Below are 17,228 nucleotides of genomic sequence, written 5' to 3'. Positions count from 1 at the left end.
ATGAGCAAAAAGAACAAAAAAAATCCCATTCGGTTCACTGGTTTGTCTAACTAAGCTAGGAAGGTCTTAAGGCTAGGAAGGACCAGGTTTTTGGTTCTTGGCTTGAAGCAGTTTCAACATATCATGAAGAACGTCTTCATTTTTCTCCTTTTCCATTGCAAGTTCAGCCCTAAGAGCATCTCTCTCAGTTTCTACATCTGCCAACCTTTTCTTCAACCTTTCAATTTTAGCATCCTTATCCCCACTCTCTTGCAGCAAGGCTCGCACTTTAATGTTCACAGGTACCTTTTTGGATGAACCAGGTTCTTTGGGAGTGGTGTGGACTTCTTAGTCGCATGCAATCAAAGTGTTTGCCTCAAAGTGATCCTTGCTTGTACCAACTTTCCATTTTTTGAGGGGTACCTTGAAGTGAGCAAGTACATTCGTGAGAGTGAAACCATAGGGTATGGCACGAGTTATTGTGCTAGTTAGTACCCGGTCAAGAATCTCGATGATAAACCCATGCTAATTGATTTGCTTCCCACTGTCCAGATATTCCGTAAAGACCAGGTCCATAAATGTGGCAGTGTGCCTTCATTCCTGCCAGGGCAACACGACTTTGTTAACAAATTCAAACAACACTTTATAGGGTGGCTTTATCTCACTTTTGTATACAGCCTTGGCCTCTAGCTCTAACTCATTATCAGCAAACTTTCTTGTAATAGCAAGGGAGGTAGGTAGGTTCTCTAGACATGGCCATTTGAGCTTTTTGTAATCATTGTACCCTTTAGCAAGCACACCTAGAATCTCTCCCAATTCGTTGTCATCGAAGCTCACTGACACCCTCTTCACAACACTGGTGACTCTGCCATTTTTGATCTCACTATTTGCCTCCACAATCTCAGTTTTCGCAAGATTTCCATCCTTGTGAAGGACCATGTCCTTCCAACCTTGTAGTTGTAGTTATTCCAGTAGCATCACCATGCCTTCCTCCTCCAAGTCCCTGAGGAGTCTATCCTTCAAGATGATTCTTTTCCAAAACATAACCAGCTTGTCCTGTTCATGACTAGTTTGTTCTCCATCATCACTTTCTTCTTCCTCCACTATTTTCACTTTCCTAGATTTTATGGTAGACCTGGTTCTTTTAGCCAAGGTAGAAGGCTCTGCAGACTTTGTCTTCGAATGAGACTTCTTTTTAGACTTCTTGATTTACTTTGCCTTTGGAGTCATAACCTCTACCTCTTCTGCCTCCTCTTCATCATGAAGGACCAAGTCCATCTCCTCAATTTCAACTACCTCAAAAAGATCAACCACTTTGATCTTTCCCTTTGCAACAACTTTTCTTTTACTCTCCTAGGGCTTTTTCCAGTTCAGCCTCACTCTGCTTCTTCCGACTCCTTGTAGCTCTCCCTCTTGTAGGAGGAGTCACTACAGGGATAGAAGAGGCAGCCTTTCTCTTCTTGTTTGCCATAGCAGTACCAGGAATTTTAACTTCTGAACTCTTTTTTCTTTTTGGATTGTAACTGTCTGACACTTTTTCCAATATGTCTTCGAGGGATTCCTACACAGATGGAACAGGTTCTTAGAACATCTTCCTTACCCTAACAAACCCCTCAGCAGCTTCTACAGACCCACTACCCTCTTTTTCTCTCAAACTTTCTTCCTATCCAGTAGATTCTGCACTCCACACTACCATAGCTCATGTTCAGTCAAACCAACATGAGTAGCTGAACATTCAACCACACCTTCCTTTCCATTCCCCTCACATCACCTTGAGCATTGTCACTCTCTTTTTCTTTTCTTTTTTATTTTTATCACCAATTTTCACAGACTCAGTCGTCTCAGCCCCAGTTACAGTTCCTACTAGAACAAAACTATTTTCCAGATTTGCAGCAACCTTAGAGATTATTTCAGAAGTAATATTAGGACTAGATGTTATCTATATTGTTTTAGAAAAAATGATTTCTTCCCCCTCAGTAGAAGACTTAAATGAGTCGTCAGATTTTTGGGTTCTTATGTCTGGCTTACTTTCAATTGTTCATCTAACTTCTTGGATAATTCAGTCTCTGCCACTATTTTACGAGCAGTATCCTTAACTCTTCCTTTTTTGGGTATAGTGGTGGTTGAAGGTGTGGGTGTGGATTCTTTAGATGGTGATGAGGGTTTTCTAGAGAGGTTAGCCATTGATGATGGTAGAGGGAATGTGTGTGAGATTAGTAGATGAGATAAGATTGAGAGAGGTATTTGGCGGTTGTAAATTAGAAGTGAAGAAACGACTAAGGCCAAATCAATTTAAAGAGGGAAAATTTGATTGGATAATGGAAACTTTTTCAGAAGCTTAGAAGTCAAATTAAATTGGGAGTCACATTGAAAAGATGTTGAGGACTCTCCCTAGAATCTAGGCACTTATTGCGTTTTGGGACTCTCTTTGGGTGAAACTGGTTCATTTCTTAATGGATAAACTTAAGGAGGTTAGGATTAGATGATACTCTTCTTTTGATCATAATCAGTTATAATTATTTCAAAATATGCAGAGTGGAGAGTACGTACCATGTAATCTTGATGAAACATGTTCTTCATTGATAAATCTCTTGTGTAAGTGTGAATTTTCCAAGAAAATAAAGATAATATCGTTAGAGATTAATGAGATATTTTAGCACATTGCACAAGAGTATACTAGTGAATGTATTAGACTGAGCAAAATCTATTCTAATTATGTACAAAATTCACTAATAGTCTAGCCAATTTTGAGTTAGAACGGGTTCCTTTTAGGTGATCTTAATCATCCCTAATTCTAACATGTTCCTTTCAAAGTGATCTCTACTTAGAGCTTTTGTGAAGATGTCAGCTATTTGCTTCTCAGTAGCACAAAATTCCACAGTGATCAAGCATTTTTAATAGTTGTCCCTCAAAAAGTGATGCCTAACATCTATGTGCTTAGTTGTTTTGTGATGAATCGAGTTCTTGGTCATACTAATTGCACTAGTGTTATCACAAAGATGGGGATACAACCTATATCAATTCCAAAGTCCATCAATTGTTGTTTGATCCACAAAAATTGAGCACAAATGAGGCAACGACAACTTACTCAGCTTTAGCAATAGACAAGGCAACAAAATTTTACTTTTTAGTGGCACAAGACATGATCCAAGAAAGTGTGACATAATTGAGGTGCTCATTCTATCCACAAGAAAACCTGTATAATCAGCATCAGCATATCCTACTAAGTTGAAATACTACCTTTTGGATACCATAGATAGAGGCCAGTTGTGCCTTTTAGGTATCTCAAGTTCCTCTTGACAACAGTCAAGTGAGATTCCTTTGGATTTGCTTGAAATCTAGCACTAAGGCCTACATTGAAAACAATGTTAGGTCTACTGGTAGTGAGATATAAGAAAGAGCCGATCATTCTCAAATACAACTTCTGATCAACAGATGAACCAGGTTCATCTATATCCAACTTTGAGGGTGTTGATATAGGTGTGACAATTTCTTTGGAATCTTCCATTTTAAACCTTTTAAATAACTCTTTCATGTACTTTTGCTGATGGATCATATTTCCATTTGAATTTTATTTAATTTGTAAGCCTAAAAGAAATTAAGCTCACCCATCATGCGCATTTCAAATTCACTCCCCAATAGATTAACAAATTCTTTACTTAACTTATCAGTAATTCTTTTTTTTTTTGGTGAAGAATTTTTTTTATTAATCTCCACAAACAAGTACAGTATTCTTAGTTTCTTACAATCTTTCTCTCCTAATTGTTACCTTCTAAATTCATATTCTATTCTTCATATTTAACTTTACATCTGTTTCATATCTATATTATGTAAACAATGGACACTCTCTAAGTCAAGCTAAGTTTGTTGCTCAGCCACTCCCTTTCTTTGTTACCCTGCTTCATGTTAATGAATATGTTTCTACGCATTTTGCACTCTTGTTGTATCTGTTCTATCACCATTTCAGGTCGTGGTAATTTGGATTCCCAATATTCCAGGTTCCTTGCTTTCAAGATGTGATAGACCACTGCTACCATAGTTGAAATAAAAAAAGCCCTGCAGCTTCTACCCTTGGTGGTCCTTGTTAATCTCCTCCATATCCCATTTATGTCCATCTGCTGCACTCCACTTCCTGTCCAGTTAAGTATACTTTGTAGGCACCTTTGGGAGAATGCATATTCAAAGTACAGATGTTCTATGGTCTCTATGTTAGCACCACACTTACACATTTATCATCTTGACTTATTCCCAGTCTGCATAGCCTCTCTTTTGTGAGTAATCTTTTATGCAACACTAACCAGCAGATGAAACTATGTTTTTCCATATTTCCCCTGCTCCACACCCATCTCCACCAAGGCCAGTCCTCTTGTTCTCCCATTCTCCATTTTTAGCCAGCATTCACTATGTATTTACCTTGTGTTTTATAGCCAATCATTTATCACAAAACTAGTGGAAAATGTATCTCTTATCTTGCAGACCTTTTTCCTATACCAATAGCAATCCAGTGGGGGGCTATATTGCACCAACCAGCACCCTTTGACTAGATACTATTGATCCATTTGACCCACAAATTATCGGCTTTTGGAGCAATGTTCCAAACATATTTTGCTATTGCAGCTTTATTCCACTTCTCGCACTCTGTGATTTCCAATTCTCCTTCTCTCTTTGGCCTGCATACCAGGTCCTAGGCCACAAGAGGGGCTCTATTTGTGACTATTTTACCATCCCATAGAAAATTTCTACATATTGCAGAGATTCCTTTGAGCACTGACTTTGGTAAGATGATAATGGCAGACCGGTAGCTGTGTATATGAAGTAGAACTGAATAAGCATCACTCTCCCAGCATAGGAGGGATGTCTGGTACCCCAGCTCCTTACTCGTGATGTTAGTCCCTCACTCAAAATTTCACAATCCATTTTTGATAGTTATCAAGCAGATATTGGGACTCCAAGGTATCTAAAAGGCAGGGTGCCTTTTGCATAGCTAGTCATCTCCAGTAAGTCTGCCTCACATTGGGGTTTCATGCTCATACTGAATTTGCTTGACTTTGCTGCATTTGTACTAAATCCTGAAGTATTATAAATGTCTTCAATACTCTCAGCATAAGGAGGACAAACTGGAATTCCCCTCTGCTAAATAATAGGACATCATCTACAAAACATAGATGATTCATCCTAAGATGTTTACATTTTGCATGAAATCCAAACTCCTGATGATTTGCCACCTGATTCATTATTCTTGTAAAGTATTCCATGTACATGACAAATAGAAGAGGAGAGATGGGGTCCCCTTATCACAACCCTCTTCTACATATTATATTTCCCTATAGCACCCCATTCATCGCAATACAGTACTTAGCAGTTGTGATACAAGTCATAGTCCATCAGATGAAATGGTGTGGAAAATCCAGTGCATGCAACATCTCTTCCACAAACTCCCATTCAATAGTGTCATATGATTTTTTCAAGTCTATCTTTATCAGGCAGTTGTTGGTAGTATGTTTTCTATTGTACAGTCTAACCAAGTCCTGGCAAATAAGCGCATTCTGGGCAACAGATCTTCCTGCTACAAATGCACTCTGATTAACAGAAATGATCTCTGGCAGCACCTTCTTCATTTTGTTGGAAAACATTTTGGAAATTATCTTGTATATTGTGTTACAGCATGCTATGGGTCTCCTACAGTTTCAGCATGATCCTTCTTAGGCACCAGAGTGAGTACAGTTTCATTCCATACCTTCAAAAGTTTCCGAGTTCTGAAGAATTCCATCACCCCAGCTAATAGGTCATCATTAATGCATCCCAATAGTCTTTAATGAATTGACCGCTATAGCCATCTGGACCTGGGGCTTTCTCACCTTCTGTCTCCCATAGGGTTATTTTCATCTCTTGTTCAGTGAACTCTTCTACGAGCATCTTCCTATGCTCCCCTGAGACCACTGAGCCTTCCTTCACAGTTGAGCTACAAACTTTGGTCCTGTTAGTGCTTGAGGATCCTAACAAAGATGTGTAGAACTCTACAAAGCTTTGCGCTATCCCTGGTAAGTCAGTAATGATCTCTCCATTGTGCTCCTGATTGTGAAAATCATGTTGGTATTTCTTCTTGCTTTGAGAATACTATGAAAGAACTTTGTGTTCAAATCTCCATAGTTTAGCCATTGGATCATGCATTTCTATATGAAGTATTGGTCTCTGGCTAGCTTCCATTTTTGGTACTCTTCTATTAATCTTCTTTCATACTCTATTAGCTGTAGGTTCATAGGGTCCTTATGCCATTTACTTTGACATTCATCCAGCTCCTTCTTGACCTTTTCTGTGTTGATTTCCACATCACTGAAGTTTGGTTTGTTTATTCCCCTAAGAGTGGATTTAAGCATGTTCAACTTTTCTACCAAGCCAAACATTTTGTACCAGCTATACTTTTTTCCCAGCTATGTTTAATTGCCTGCTAGAAGTTTGGTGTCTGACTCCACATGTTGAAGTATTTAAATCTGCATTGGTTTGGTTGCTGCCCATTTTCCCAGTTTATTATTACTGGACAATGATCCATTAGCCCTTCATTTCCAAAGTGTGCTTCAGAACTTGGTATAGTGGTAATCCAGTCACTATTGACTAGGACTCTGTCAATTGTGCTGTAAACCCTGCTGCTATCTCCGTGCTTGTTATTTCATGTGTAGAATGCCCCTGATAATCTCAGATCCTTTAAAGAACAAACTTGAATACAATGCTTAAAGTCTCTTATTTCTAACAATTAAACAGGACTGCGAATTCTCTCATCTCTGTTGAGAACATAGTCGAAATCTCCCTTTACTACCCATGCCCCTTGTATTGTACCATACATCCCCATAAGTTGTTGCCATAGTTCCCTTCTTAGAGCCTGGTCATTGAACCCATACACTAGTGTCACCTGAAACATAAGTTTAGTCCCTCTATGTATCACCTCACAATGGATCATTTGTGAGGCCATTTCTTTTATATTAACATCAAATATTCGTGGCTTCCAGTGTAACCAAATCTTACCACCAGGGTGATGGTTAAGATTTGTGGTGAAAGACCAACCATCACATAGGTTAAAGGCTGTTACCTGAGCTTTGTGCCTTTTATCCTTTGTTTTCAGGAGTCCAAATAGACCAACTTTACAGTTGTGCATAAACAGATTCATTTCTTTCTGTTTTGCATGTATATTAAGACCTTTGGTGCTAAGCCTGAGTTGGTAGCATTTTCCTCTTGCTTCAATTTCTCTCATTTTCCTCCCTCTCTAGGCTTCCCTTCTATGTTGTTTTTCATTGCTGCACTACTTACCTCTCCTAGAGATGCAAAAAGATTGCTTGTAGCAACAACAACCTCTTTGTACTGCATATGTTGTCTAGGTCTTGTAGGGCTATACTGCACTTCCTTCAATTTGTCTCCATCTATCTTACTTTCCCCAGCTGTTGCCTTGTCTTTCTATATGTTATTCTCCTGCGCTTTTTGAGTATATTCTGGTTTTTTATTCAGCTTTCTACATTGTTGCTTCTCATGCCCAAGATCTTACAATGTTCGCAAAGTATATATTTCCATTCATACTCCACTCTCTGTTTGATTACCTGCCCTGTTTCACTTTCAAACATGATTATGTCTGGGTATGTTTGGTTCAATTGGATCTCAACCAGTACCCTAGCATACATCAACCTCTCTTTCATTGTGGTTGCTGCATCAGCATTCACTAGTTTTCCAACCAATCCTGCTATTTTTGTTAGTGCTACTTGCCCCCAATACTTCAGATCCAATCCTATTAATTTATTCCAGATAGGTACCTTTTCAATTGTGATCTAGTTCATCTCCTCTTTTGGTCTCCACGGCTTTACAATCACAGGTTTCCTGTCAAAAGTCTGAACCCCATCTTCAACTACTTTAATACGACTCTCCACGTTATGAAATCTAACAAGGAAAACCCCTTTGGTAGTTTGTGCAATTTTGTCTATCCCCAAAGCTCCCCATATGCGTTTAATGTACATTTCTATGATAGTTAGGGGAGATTCAATCCCAACACATAGCATACTACAGCTGATTGCCAATATTCTATATCCTACTTAATATCTTCCATGGTGATTTTTATATTAGTAGCTTGTTTTCTGCTACTACTAAGTCAAAACCCTCCCTCAATTATGATTTCCCAATTATATTACTCCATGATTTTGGGCTAGGGTCAGTTTTTTGGATTGTACCTTTCTCAGTTGCAGATTTCTCCTCCGCATCGACTCGATCTGCCCAAGATGCCCTGTTTGTATTCTGTTCGCCAGTATTTGCAATTGGTGTACCAGTAGTTGCAATTGGTGTACCAATTGCCCTGCTAGGTGCCGTTGGAGTTACCATCAGCTGCGGTATCTACTTCAACTCCAGTGGAACTACTCCTTGGATTACATTCACACTCTTCGTTCTCTTAGCATCCTCTAATTGGGGAATCCCCCTTCTCCCTATGTTTATCACCGGTAGGTTGCTGTTTGTTCCTTGCCCTCTCCCTCCAGTCTTTGATTTCCTTGCCATCCAGCCTTAGCTGAGAGGAGCTCTCATTCTAGAGAGAGAAAGTTTTTGAAAAAAAATTGTTCTTATCAGTAGTTGCTCAGATTATTATATCATCAACATATATCTAAACTACCAAGATATCTTAACCTATTTCTTTCCAGAACAAGGTATTGTCAATTTTATCTCTCTTGTAGCCATGCTCAAGCAAGAATTTGAATAATCTTTCATACCATGCATGTGGAGCATGCTTGTGCCCATAAAGTGCCTTGTCAAGCTTGTACACATGATCAGGACATTCCTTACTTTCAATGCCCGGAGGTTGCTTGACAAACATTTCTTCTTTTAGATAGCCATTGAGGAAGGCACTCTTGACATCCATCTGATAGAGAGTGAATTCCATGTAAGCAGCAAAGGCTATGAGAAGTCTGATTGCTTCCAATCTTGCAACTGGAGCAAAAGTCTCATCATAGTCTATGCCCTCCTCTTGACTATATCCTTGACCCACGACCTTTCCTTGTTCTTTGTAACTGTTCCATCTTTGTCAAGTTTGTTTCTGAAGATCTATTTTGTTCCAATTACTGATTTGTCTTTGGGTCTTGGAACCAGATTCCAAATTTGGCTTCTCTCAAATTGGTTGAGTTCAACTTGCATTGCATTCACCCAATATGCATCTGGCAAAGCTTCAGTAATATTTTTAGGTTCAATAAGAGATAAGGATGCATCAAAATTACAAAGATTCTTCAAAGAAGATCTGGTTTTGATTCTAGAGATTGGATAAATGATTATGTTCTCAATGAGATGAGAACTTTGATACTTGTAAGGTTTCACAACCATCTGATTTCCCCTAGATATTCCTTCAATGTTTTGTTGCTGAGGAACATGTTCATGGATAGGTTCCCTCGAGGTTTGAGGATTAGTTCCTCTTTGTTCAGTTCCCCCTGTCAGGTTGCCCTGGGTGGAAGGACCTGTTCCATTACCTGATCCTTTCTCTGGTTCAGCTTCAGGGTGGGTTGTGGTTTCATTTGAGTCTCTCACTAGCCCAATTGCTTCATCATCATGTTCCTGCCTCTTAGAAAGAATGTTAGTTTCATCAAAAACCACATGCAATTTCTTTTACACACATAATTCTTTTGTTATAAATCTTATAAGCTTTACTATGTGAAGAATATCCCAAGAATACTCCCTCATCACTTCTGGGATCAAGCTTACCTAGGGAGTCTTTATCATTATTGTTAATAAAGCACTTGCATCCAATTACACTAAGATGGGATATATTTAGTTTTCTCCCTTTAAGTAACTTATAGGGAGTCTTCTCAGCAATAGGTCTAGTCATGTACCTATTTATAATGTAGTATGTAGTGTTCACAGCTTCTGCCCATAAGCTTTGGGGCAGTTTACTAGAAAGAAGCATAGTGCTAGCCATTTCTTCCAATGTCCTATTCTTTCTTTTAATTACTCTATTTTGTTGTGAGTTCTAGGAGCAGGAAAATTATGATTTATGCCATGCTCATCACAAAATTCAGCAAATTTAGCATTCTCAAATTCAGTACCATGATCAGACCTAATTGATGCAAGTTGATTACCTAGTCGTTTATGAGTTTTTCTAACAAAAGAAGTGAACATGTCAAATGCTTTATCTTTAGATGTTAAAAATAATGTCCAAGTAAACCTAGAGTAATGATCAACAAGCACCATAACATATCTCTTACCACCTTTGCTCAATGTTCTCATTGGTCCACACAGATCCATATGGACCAGTTCCATCGTCCTGGTAGTGCTAACCATTTTCTTACTTTTGAAAGAGGATCTTACCTACTTCCCCCTTACATAGGACTCACAAACTTTATCTTCCTTGAACTTAATGTTAGGCAGCCCTATCACCAAGTCCTTGGAGACTAGTTTCTTGAGTTGGCTTAGACTGGCATGTCCAAGTTTTTTGTGCCAAACGAAGGGATCATTATCCAACACACGTAAGCAAGTGAGTTCATTATCTAAAAGTGTGGACAGATCCATAACGTATATGTTGTTCACTCTTTTTCCCTGCAAAACTATCTTGTTAGTAGTAAGATTAGTCGCAAAGCATTTTGTAGAGGTGAATGCTAACATATTACCTCTATCATACAATTGTGATACACTTATTAGACTGTATTTCAGTTCATCTTTCATGTAGACATTCTCAATAGAGTGAGAATCAGTCTTACCTACCTTTCCAACCCCAATGATATCTCATTTCTTCCCATTTCTAAAGGAGACATTACCTCCTTTGAGGTTCTCAAGTAAAAGGAATTGGTTCTTGCTTACTATCATATGCTTTGAACAGCCACTATCCATGTACCATATTTGGCTGCTTCCCTTCACTTGGACCTGGAAAAAGAAAATCAGGGGTTAGTCTTAGGAACCCAAACTAGTTTGGGTGCCTTTCTATTGGCAAATGGATGAATCAAGTTCTTTTTAGTCCAACTTGGTAGCCTATTCTTCCCTTGAACAAATTCTTTGTTCTTTTGACTTGCCTTTTCTTTTGCAATGCATTCACTTTTATAGTGACCAGTTTACCACAATGTGTGCAGTTCTCAAAAAGTGTGGGGTACTTGCTTTTGGGATCCCACATAGGTGTAGGGTTCCCAAAGCCAAGTCCTCTTCTGTTGCTACTATTGTGTTCGTGTAGCCATGGAAGTGCATCAGATGACCTGTTCCATTTACAAGTTCTGTCCAGCTCATGCTTGACCTTGCTTAGATCATCCTTTAGGATTCTTACCTGTCCATCTCTTTTGTACAACTCATCTTTCATTTTCTTCTGAAGTGTCTTCTTGCCTGTTCTAATTTCTAATTAAAATCTTCCGATCAAAGTTCTAAGACAGTTGTGTCATGTTTATGAACCTAGTTCTTCAACACAATATTTTCACTTCCAGTTTCACTATCCCTAAGTTCCAGGTTTTTGCACTTAGCTTTTAAAATCACACATTCTTCTGACAGTTGTTCCTTTTCATTATTTACATCCTTAGATTCATCAATTAGCTCTAGTAACAACTCAAATAACCTTTCTTCAGACAAAAAATTAATTTTGTCTTTAAGATGAAAGACACTTACCTCAATTTTTTATTAGATTCTCCAATGGCCAAAAGTGCTCGTTCATTATCATCATCATCATCATCTGAGCTTTCTCCCCAAGAAGCAATCATACCCTTGGTTGATCCTTTATTGCTTTTCTTGGGTTGAACCTGTTCCTTCATTCAATTCATTCTTTCTTCCATTCAATTTCCCACAAAGGACAGCCCTTGATGTGGTTATCAGTCTTTCCATACTTGTAACATCCATCATTGGTTTTCTTCTCAGGCGCATTTGACTTGTTGTAGCTTCCATTTTTTGAAGAACCATTTCCTCTCCTCAAGTACTTCTTGAAGTCTTTGGTGATCATAGCCATTTCATCATCTTCCAGATCAGAACCTTCAGTGATTCTGAGTTACCAGCTCATTTCCTTCTTAGGTACATCCTTCTTCATGGGTTGTCTCCAAAGTTCACAAGCAGTGAGATTTTCAATCAATTCATCTAGTGGGAGAGTGGAAATATTCTTCGATTCCTGGATGGCAGTGATCTTGATCTCCCAAGTGATAGGCAAAACGCTAGTCAATACATTCTCGACTCTTTCTTCTTAAAGAATAATCCTTCCAAGAGATTTTAGCTCATTTGTAAGTATAGTAAACCTTGTGTACATCTCTTGAATTTCTCAATCTGTCATAGCAAAGCTCTCATACTGAGAGTACAGTAGAGTTCCTCTATATCTCTTCACCTGAGTAGTTCCTTCGTGAGCCACTTGCAGTGTATCCCAAATTTGGTTACCAGTGTCACATCATTTGATTCTGCTGTACTCATCTGGACCAAGTCCACAAATAACCCATTTCTTGGCTTTAGCATTTTTCTCCCACTTCTTCAAGTCTTCAACAGTGCAGTCTGCTATTGTCTTTGGCACATCTACTCCTTCAGCATTTTTCTTTAAGGTAGCCAGTGGACCATCAGTGACAATGTTCCATAGCTCATAGTCCTCTCCTTGAATGTGATGTCACATCTTGTTTGTCCATCAAGAGTATACTGGCCATTAAAGATGGTGGCCTTGCAATGGATTGCCCTTCCCAGTTTCTAGGTGGTGCACTCATCTTGATCTTCTCCTAAGGTGTTAGCCTCGTCAAGGATAACCCGCTCAAATACCAAGTTATGTTTTATACTTCAATGCCACACAAGAGGAGCGTGATTTGCGTGGTGTCCAATTTTTGCGTGTACAGATTATAGAAGGACCTGGTTCTTCTATGTGTTCCTTATATTAGTATTGCGGATTAATAAATGCGGAAAGTAAAGAACACAAGAATTTTTCGTGGAAAACACCCAGCTCAAAAGGTAAAAAACCATCACCTACTACTCAGTAGGATTTTTCCCAATACTTCAATAAATCACTGAGCCAAAACAACATTTATAAAACTCTTTGTAAACCTAAGGATTACCTCTAATCCCTTTGTGGCAACCAGCCTCAACTTGTTGCGACGGTTTCAAGCTAACTCTAACTTGAATACAACACTCAGAGTACCTAGTACAAATGTTTCTATGTAAAACTGAAAGGTACAACTTGAAAGACATATACTACAGTGAAACTAGAATAAAAGACAAATACTTGGAACCGCTTCTTCTATCTGGTTCATGTAGCTTCAGATTTGCAGTCTTGACTCACACACAAACTGTTTGAAAAATGCCTTGCTATTTTGCTCTCAACTCGCGTTTAACTTCAGCGTTTGTGCATCCCCATATTTTTTAATGAGATATATAGAATTAGTAAAATAGGAAATAATTGGAGTTCCAATGTTATGCTCTTTCTCGGTGGAAGAGTTCTAGTTATCTTTAACTTCTAACTCCTCCCTTATCTTGGATAGAGTTTTCTTCGAGTAAGGAGTCCTTCTCCGCAATAGTAATATAAGGAACACATAAGGAACATATAACAACTTAAGCTTATCTCCTTCACGTGCATCCCTTGTGCTCGAATCTGCCCATATCTGTGTACACTGTGTGTGGACCTGATTCTTGCTTGAGTTCCTTTATCAATCATCAAAACAAATTTCACTTAGGCCAACATGTATCTTATTGTTCGACATGAGTTTCGGTCATACATTAAAGGGTACGTATAGGAATTGGATGGGGGAACAGGTGTTTCATGGCTGGAATTGGGACTCGTGTTCTAATAGAGAACATACAAAGGCGCTTTTTGTACATTCGAATATGAAATTCAGAAGGCTTCCTTCTTTTGTCCTATGTCTCTGTCATTTCCAATTCCTTCAATCATATTAACGCAAACGGGAAAAATAGGGCAGGAGCTGTGGGGCCGAGGGTGTGTCAAGTGATATGCTTATGATACGTCATCTACGATATGGGGCCAAAAGAAAAGAATTAGCCGTCATTTACTGGTCCGCAATTGTTTTTGTCGCATAATGCCACCTAAATGATTAGATCCACATGGCACCATCTTCCCTGCAATGCAAGTTTAAAATGGTAAACTGGCATGGAAGTGTGCTTGATTGGTTAATGTATAGTCAGTAGTAATAATTATGGATCTGTTGATATTTTTCTGAATTAACGTTAATTATTTATATGCATTAGTTCTGCATTAAATTTAATACCTTTTTTAATTATATATAAGCTCTAAAGTCCGTAAAGTTGGAAGGAAATTTAATACTATTACTTTAGAACACATGTTCAAATAGGCATTCTTTTTTCTTGAATTAACTTATATAAATTCTTGGCTTGTGACTGGTTATTAAAAAAGTTATCCATCGCCTTGACACAAGAGGCACTAGTATGGGATCTACATATTAGTACGTTTTCTGAACTCTACCTCGATTTTTTTATATCTAAGAAGAGTCCATATTTTCTTATGGTACAGTGATACTGAACAAGCGTATTGCATTATAATATACACAATCCTTGTTAATTAATTGGATGAATACATATGCGCTCCCTAAACTTGTCAATTTATTTTCTTCATTTTGATACCAAAAATAAGGGTAGTAGCTATTGAGCACTTAAAGTGGACAAATTGTGTCATTTAGACCCACACGGCTGACATGACACACAGTGTGTAATGCACCACTTGTGAGCCCAAGTGAGAAGAATTATTTATCTTTTTTCGTTTTCTTCAACCTCCGTCTTCTTCCTCTTAGCCGCCACCGTCTCCATCTCCATAACCGCTGCTTCATCGCTTCCAGCACCGTGTAAATACTTTAAATCAATATGTATGAATATTAGATCATCTTTTTAATTGTCCTTGCTTTGTCAATTGCTGCCAAATTGTGATCCTGGATTTCTGGTCTTAATCATTCTGCGCTTTCTTTCCCTTAACTACTTTCTTGTCGGGACTCAGAAATGTCAAAGATGTTTGGTTCTCTATGTTGGATTTTGTTGTTTAACAACAAAAGAAGTGTGAATGAAAAATGGTGGGAAAAGAAATGGAGGGAAGTGAAATTTTAAATGAGTTCACTAACGCACTTTGTCCCTCATTGGTAGAAGGAAAGAAAATCTTTGTTTATATAAAGAGAAGCTCATCTTTTAGCTCTTAAAGAGCTAAGAAGAAGGCAAGCCTCGCGCCGTCGCCGTCGTCGTCGCTCGGCTTCGGCTTCGTCAAAGAATTGATTGATTAATCTTTTTGGACAAAATTCTTTTCAAATACTTAATTAATTAATTAAATTAATTAAAGAAAATTCAATCCGAAATAACCCATGACCCGCGACCCGCGACCCGGTCCGATCCCGCCCGTTTTTCTTTCCCGGATTATTTTAAATCCGTTTTATATTTCCCGCAATATATTGAACAGCCATGGCTGTTCTGAAACAGTGTCACACCTGTTCCAACAGCTATGGCTATTCTGAAAGGTTGCAAACCTCTTCAGAAACAGAACCAAGTTAGATATAAATATACCTTCAAATCCCAGAATATTTACTTACGAAATTTTCTGATTCTTCTTCTTCTTCTGCACAAAATATTCCAGTGTGTTTTACGACCATCCAGTGGTTCGCCGATCACCAGAGTTTTAGGTACCGATACACTGGTGAGTTAAATCATTCTATCGTGGGAGGATATATTCCAGAACCTCGGGTACTTGAGGGGAATAATTTCCTTAAGGACACACTGTGTATTCAGTGGGCTCAATTTGTTCCTACAACGTTTTCAGAATTTATTTTGAAGAAGTTTACTGTTTTCGGAATTTCATTTCTATTAACTTTCTATTTCTGTTTTCAGAAAGTTTATTATTTAATCTATTTCCAGCAATACAGATAGATAACACTCTACTCCCCTATCAGCCATGTCAAATATCAAGCATGTCAATCACAAGTTATTTCTGTGGGAATTTGAGAGTGAAATTTGAAGTATATTTCTGACAAAAGACTTTCCTCAGATGCCCATCACAAATAATGCATTAAAGTTGCATCTATTAGCTATAACTCCATCCTTCACCATTCATGTATAAGATCTCAATGATTAAAAAAAAATTCACTTTTTCTGCTTTCCTTTTGTTGCAAGGGTTAACAAGGCACTCTCATTGCTAATTTTCTGCTAAAAGTTGTGATTTTTCAGGACAACAAAGATTTCTCTTTTCGAGGGGGGGGGGGGGATAGTTGATTTGATAAAGTATATGAACAAATTGTTCTAACTAGTCCAGTGCTGTGATTGTAAATAATTCAAAAATAAATAAATTCTTTGGCTTTGAAGGATGAACCCTACCCTGAATCCCCAAAAATGACGGATTAACTATGCTGTTTCCAAAACATGCGAACTACAGATTCAGAATGTCAATGTCCAAAAGTAGAATATGCAGTACCACATCCTCTCTCTTTACCTTTAGCAAATTCTCTTGAGAGTAAACAACGGAAAATATGAAACAGAAAATAATAGATGTGAATTCAGTTCTCATTAATCCTTTTCCCTTTATCAAAAAACAGACTAAACTATGGAAGTGATTTATTTACGAACCCTCCATACCTTCCCAGCATCAACACAACGCTAATAAAGAAAACTAGTACTAATAGGTTAGTAACGACCCTGATCACGCCCAACTATGCCTTATAAAAAGGATTAAGCGGTCGTTGCAAATATAATCCGGTTTACAAGTCCGGAGTCGAATCCCACAAAGAACTAAGGCTTAGCTACAACTGTTCAATATTGCTAACAAGACAAGCTCGAACAATTCCTATGTTATAAATATTGAGATTCTTTAATCTAATTAACTAACAAATTAAAATAGTAAATTACCTACTAAAGATACTAAGGGTTAGAGACAAGATTAAGGAGGTCTAGATTTATGATTTCCCCTATTGACGGAATCCTTCCCGCTACGTTTTCTATAAATTCGCCTAAGTATTCTCTACCAATCATGAGCGCTCTGACTGTCGTAACTATCTCCCGAGTAATTACCACAATTGACTAGACATACTCTCCCGAATTACGCTAGCTGGCATTGAGTACGGCTCACTCGGATCACACCCAAGGTTTCATTATCCCTAATCCCACATTTAAACCCTCCATATTAATCCCTCATATACGTTAGGAGTGATGTTGTTCAACAACTACCTAAATATGCACTCTCTCCCGTGTAATACACACTAAATAGGCACAGTCGATTGAGAGCTCTTCAACCAACCACAATAATAACGTAGTTGAACAAACAGAGAAAATATTACAGCAAATCTATATTAACGTAACTGGAAAATCAT

Source organism: Nicotiana attenuata, unplaced genomic scaffold (assembly GCF_001879085.1).
Source record: "Nicotiana attenuata strain UT unplaced genomic scaffold, NIATTr2, whole genome shotgun sequence".
Taxonomy (NCBI): domain Eukaryota; kingdom Viridiplantae; phylum Streptophyta; class Magnoliopsida; order Solanales; family Solanaceae; genus Nicotiana; species Nicotiana attenuata.
The sequence above is the reverse complement of the archived record's forward strand: the minus strand, read 5'-3'. Positions refer to the sequence as shown.